This window comes from Nicotiana attenuata, unplaced genomic scaffold, assembly GCF_001879085.1.
Source record: "Nicotiana attenuata strain UT unplaced genomic scaffold, NIATTr2, whole genome shotgun sequence".
Lineage (NCBI taxonomy): Eukaryota > Viridiplantae > Streptophyta > Magnoliopsida > Solanales > Solanaceae > Nicotiana > Nicotiana attenuata.
In genome coordinates, this window is record NW_017672111.1 from 211,843 (window position 1) to 217,963 (window position 6,121).

Genomic DNA, 6,121 nt, shown 5'->3' on the forward strand with positions numbered 1-6,121 from the left:
CAAACCCCATATAATCCACCCAACACTACTTCCCATCACCAGACCCTCATATTTCTGTCCACTACGTCCAAACATATACTCAACCTCCTGCCTACGCGCAATGGTGTGTGCCAGCCCCACGAAATACCTACCCAGCTCCACAAAATGCTTACCCACCCCCACGAGCCTACCGAAACCCTGCCGGCCCTGGTTTCTGGCCCAATCAAGCATATAAAAACGAGAGGTTGCAGCGGAAAAGAACCTTCACCCCGTTGGGGGAGTCCTATACTAGTTTGTTCCACAGACTGAGACAATTGGATATGCTGAGGCCAATTGAGTCGAAATCGCCAAAGCCCCCTCCAAAGAATCTTGATTACTCTGTAAGCTGTGAATATTGTTCTGGTACTACGGGGCATGATACAGAGAAGTGCTGGCACCTGAAAAATGCCATCCAGGAGCTCATTGACACAAACCGGATTGAGGTCCAAACTCCAGAGGCACCCAACATCAACCAGAACCTATTACCAACCCATCAGGAAACAAACATGATTGAGATAGTACATAAGGGAGGGGAGCCCAAGAAGCCTTCACAGTCTGCTATGATGATTCGGTCCAGTGAGGTCAAGCCAGTCAAAAAACCATTGTTCGAAGGATCAGTGAACAAGTTGAACATGACAAACGGTGAGCCATCTGTGGTAGTCAAGAAAGGATCCCCAAGTGATGTTGCGGCGAAGCAAGAAAATTCAAAAGTGGTTGTGCCGGGAGTGGAAAACAAGCCTATCATAATTATAGAGGGTGCCCGTATGGATCCTGTCATCATCAAGCCTGTGACCCAGTTGCCTATAATCAGCACCAAGGCTATCCCATGGAACTATGAACGGGTGATAGTGACCTATAAGGGAAAGGAAGTGAAAGAAGAAGTCAATGAGGCCCAGGGATTAACTCGATCGGGGAGATGCTTTGCCCCGGAAGAGTTAAGGAAAGCTAAAGCATCCAAAGATAACCCAGTTCTAGTGAAGAGAGCAGTAACTAAAGAAGAGGCGGAGGAGTTTCTGAGAAAAATGAAGGTACAAGATTACTCCATTGTGGAGCAGCTGAGAAAGACACCCGCTCAGATTTCATTGCTGATTCATTCAGATGAACATCGTCGCGCCCTGATGAAAATCCTGAACGAAGCTCATGTCCCCGACAAAATTTCAGTAAACCATTTGGAGAAGATCGCCAACAAAATATTTGAGGTGAACATGGTCACTTTCTCTGATGATGAGTTGCCTGTGGAAGGTACTGAGCACAACAGCTCTCTATCTTACGGTAAAATGTGAAGATTCTGTGGTTACCAGGGTATTGGTTGACAATGGTTCCAGTGCAAACATTTGCCCCCTCTCTACTCTGAACAAGTTGAAAGTGGATGATGAGAGGATTCACAAGAACAACATCTGCGTTCGGGGATTTGACGGTGGAGGGAAAGATTCACTGGGTGATATAGTGCTTGAGTTGACAATAGGACCGGTTGAATTCACCATGGAGTTCCAGGTGCTGGACGTAGCCGTCTCCTACAATTTGCTGTTAGGTCGACCTTGGATTCATGCCGCCAAAGCAGTCCCGTCCACTCTACACCAGATGGTCAAGTTCGAATGGGATAGACAGGAGATCGTTGTGCATGGCGAGGATAATTTGTGTGCTCACAGTGATACAGTTGTCCCGTTCATTGAGGTTGAAGATGACAAAGGGCCCTGGGTCTATCAGGTTTTTGAAACAGTGCCGGTCAAGAAGATTCCAGAAGGGAAATGTGTTCCAACTCCAAAGGTAACCTCCGCATCAGTCATGGTGGCCTTGGAAATGCTGAAAAACGGCTTTGTGCCTAGTAAAGGTCTGGGTGCATCTCTACAGGGTATCATACAGCCAGTGTCCCTCCCTGAAAACTTGGGTACGTTCGGTCTGGGATTCAAACCCATAGCAGCAGATGTGAAAAGGGCTAGAAAGTTGAAACAGAGGGCGTGGGCACTTCCAAAGCCTATACCGCATCTCTCCAGGTCTTTTGTCAAGCCCGGTGCCAGGAAACGCCTAGTGACAACAGTTCCAAGTTTTGTGGTTGACATTGATGAAGAGTTAATTGAAAGGTTCCAGAGGTTGTTCGATGATGTGAACATGGTGGAAGTTGGAGAAGGTTCTAGCAAAGCAGATGTGCAGTTTGTCGGGCCGAATGCAAAGCTTAACAATTGGAAGGCTACTCCTCTCCCTACCCGGAAGGAGTTTTGGTAGTTTGCTTTGATTTTCTTTCAGTTTATCTGGATTATTCCAGGGTTGTAATTCAGATTTTATTTTCCGTCCGTTTGGATGTACAAACCCTGTTATCCTTTATTTTCAATGAAATGCAATTTCCCTTTTCCATCATTCCTGATAGTTTTATTTTTGTTTTTTCTTTTCTTCTCTGTACAGTTCTTTTTATGCTGGTTTCAATGACATGACATGCATGAGGAATCTTCAGCCCAGTCTTAAAAGTCAATCTAATTCTGAAATAATAATTCAAGAAATAGAGTGTGATGATGAATCAGAATATGATGAGGATGAGGCCTTTGAAGAGATTAGTAAGGAATTAAATCATTTTGAAGAAAAACCCAAGCCTAACCTGAATGATACGGAAGCAATCAATTTAGGGGACCCAGATAATGTCAGAGAAACAAAGATAAGTGTCCATCTTGAGCCACAGATCAGGGAAGAAATAATCAAAGCACTGTTTGAATATAAAGATATTTTTGCATGGTCATATGACGACATGCCGGGTCTAAGCATTGACTTGGTGGTTCACAAATTGCCCACTGACCCGGCATTCCCTCCCGTCAAGCAGAAGTTGAGAAAGTTCAAAACTGACATGAGTGTGAAGATTAAGGAAGAAGTCACCAAGCAGTTTGATGCGAAGGTCATTCGGGTCACACGATATCCCACTTGGTTAGCTAATGTTGTGCCAGTACCAAAGAAGGATGGCAAGACTAGAGTGTGTGTTGATTACCGTGATCTCAACAAAGCAAGTCCAAAGGATAACTTCCCACTGCCAAATATCCACATTTTGATCGATAATTGTGCCAAGCATGAGATTGGATCTTTTGTGGACTGCTATGCAGGGTATCATCAGATTTTAATGGATGAGGAAGATGCGGAAAAGACAGCATTCATCACGCCGTGGGGAACTTATTGCTACCGGGTAATGCCATTCGGTTTGAAAAATGCTGGGGCAACCTACATGAGGGCAATGACTACTGTGTTCCATGACATGATACACAAGGAGATCGAGGTTTACGTGGATGATGTGATCGTAAAGTCAAAGCAGCAGGCCGACCACGTCGGAGATTTGAGGAAATTTTTCCAAAGGCTTTGCAGGTACAATCTTAAACTTAACCCCGCCAAGTGCGCATTTGGTGTTCCATCCGGAAAACTATTGGGATTCATAGTCAGCCGTCGAGGCATTAAGTTGGACCCGTCAAAGATCAAAGCTATCCAAGAATTTCCACCTCCAAGGAACAAGACTGAGGTGATGAGTCTGTTAGGGAGGCTAAACTACATCAGCAGGTTTATTGCTCAGCTCACGACAACTTGTCAGCCTATCTTCAAGTTGCTGAAAAAGGATGTTGCGGTCAAGTGGACTGATGAGTGTCAAGAAGCATTTGATAAGATAAAGGGGTACTTGTCAAACACACCTGTGCTGGTCCAACCGAAACCAGGGAGACCTTTATTTCTTTACTTGACAGTCCCGGATAATTCATTTGGTTGTGTGTTGGGTCAGCATGACATCACTGGCAGGAAGGAGCAAGCCATCTACTATCTCAACAAGAAGTTCACATCTTATGAGGTTAAGTACACTCACCTTGAAAGGACATGTTGCGCCCTAACTTGGGTAGCACAGAAGTTGAAGCATTATTTATCATCTTACACTACTTACCTCATTTCTCGCTTGGATCCGTTAAAGTATATCTTTCAGAAGCCTATGCCCACAGAGAGACTTGCGAAGTGGGAGATTTTGCTCACAGAGTTTGACATTATCTATGTAACTCGGACTGCGATGAAAGCCCAAGCGTTGGCCGATCATTTTGCCGAGAACCCGGTCAATGAAGAATATGAACCATTGAGAACTTATTTCCCGATGAAGAGGTGATGCATATTGACGAGCTGGAGCAGACTGAAAAATCAGGTTGGAAACTTTTCTTTGATGGGGCTGCTAACATGAAAGGAGTCGGAATAGGGGCTGTGCTTATCTCTAAAACAAGGCATCACTAACCTGTTACGGCTCAACTTCGTTTCTATTGTACCAACAACATGGCTGAGTACGAGGCATGCATTATAGGATTGAGGTTGGCCGTAGACATGGGTGTCCAGGAAGTCTTGATCTTGGGAGACTCGGACCTTCTGGTGCACCAGATTCAAGGAAAATGGGAAACACGGGATTTAATGCTCATACCATACCGACAATGTTTGCATGATCTTTGTCAACGGTTTCGATCAGTAGAGTTCAGGCATATTCCAAGGATCCATAATGAGGTTGCCGATGCTTTGGCTACCTTGGCGTCAATGTTGCACCATCCGGACAAAGCTTATGTCGACCCTCTGCATATTCAAGTCCGCGATTAGCATGCTTACTGTAACATGGTGGAAGAAGAGCTCGATGGTGAGCCGTGGTTCCACGACATCAGGGAGTACATCAGAATGGGGGTATATCCGGTGCAAGCCACGAGGGATCAAAAGAGAACAATTCGACGGTTGGCAAGTGGGTTTTTCTTCAGTGGAGGAGTTTTGTATAAAAGAACTCCAGATCTTTGATTGTTAAGATGCATAGATGCTAGACAGGCCACGACTATCATGTCCGAAGTACATTCCGGAGTCTGCGGACCGCATATGAGTGGGTATGTTCTGGCGAAGAAAATTCTCCGAGCAGGTTATTATTGGCTCACCATGGAGCGAGATTGTATCAGTTTTGTGTGCAAGTGTCATCAATGCCAAGTACACGGAGATTTGATTCATTCTCCGCCATCCGAATTGCACACAATGTCAGCACCATGGCCCTTCGTTGCTTGGGGCATGGATGTCATTGGACCAATTGAGCCAGCAGCATCCAATGGGCACAGGTTCATTCTGGTAGCCATTGATTATTTTACCAAGTGGGTTGAAACTAAAACTTTCAAGTCTGTGACCAAGAAAGCAGTGGTCGATTTTGTTCACTCAAATATCATTTGTCAGTTCGGGATCCCAAAGGTGATCACCACAGATAATGGTGCTAATCTCAACAGTCATTTAATGAAAGAGGTATGCCAACAGTTTAAGATTAAGCATCGGAATTCCACCCCATATCGCCCCAAGGCGAATGGAGCAGTCGAGGCAGCTAACAAGAACATAAAGAAGATACTTCGGAAAATGGTGGAAGGTTCCAGTCAATGGCATGAAAAGTTGCCCTTTGCCTTGTTGGGTTATCGCACTACTGTTCGCACTTCAGTAGGTGCAACTCCTTATTTGTTGGTATATGGCACTGAAGCAGTGATACCCGCAGAAGTTGAAATCCCATCCCTTCGGATTGTTGCTGAGGCAGAAATTGATGATGACGAGTGGGTCAAAACCCATTTAGAGCAGTTGAGTTTGATTGATGAGAAAAGTTTGGCAGCAGTGTGTCATGGTCAGCTGTATCAAAAGAGAATGGCAAGAGCGTACAACATGAAGGTGCGTCCCCGAAAGTTTGAAGTGGGTCAGCAAGTATTGAAACGCATCCTTCCACACCAGGCCGAAGCAAAAGGCAAGTTCGCCCCAAATTGGCAGGGGCCGTTCATTATAACAAGAGTGTTGTCCAATGGTGCTTTGTATTTGACAGATATAGAAGGCAAATATGTAGACATGGCTATCAACTCTGATGCAGTCAAGAGATATTATGTATGATTTCTTTTGGTTTAAATTGTTTTTGTTTGCATTTGGCATGTTTTGAAGATTAGAATGACGAAGGCATTTTGTTCTGCTATCTAAACACTTTATCCTTTGTTACCCCTTTGAGCTTTATTTATTTCCTTTCATACCCCTCTTTTGGAATCAGTAGCGAAATTCAGTAAAGAAGAAAAGAAGAAAAGAGAAGAGAAAAGAAAAAGGGAAGAATGGAAAAGAATGAAAA

At 44.5% G+C, this 6,121-nt stretch overlaps 1 pseudogene; it reads left to right on the top strand.

Annotated features, from left to right (window-relative positions):
- Nucleotides 1-581: 581 nt before the first annotated feature.
- LOC109211882 lies at nt 582-5,895 on the top strand (annotated as a pseudogene).
- The last annotated feature ends 226 nt before the right edge of the window (nt 5,896-6,121 follow it).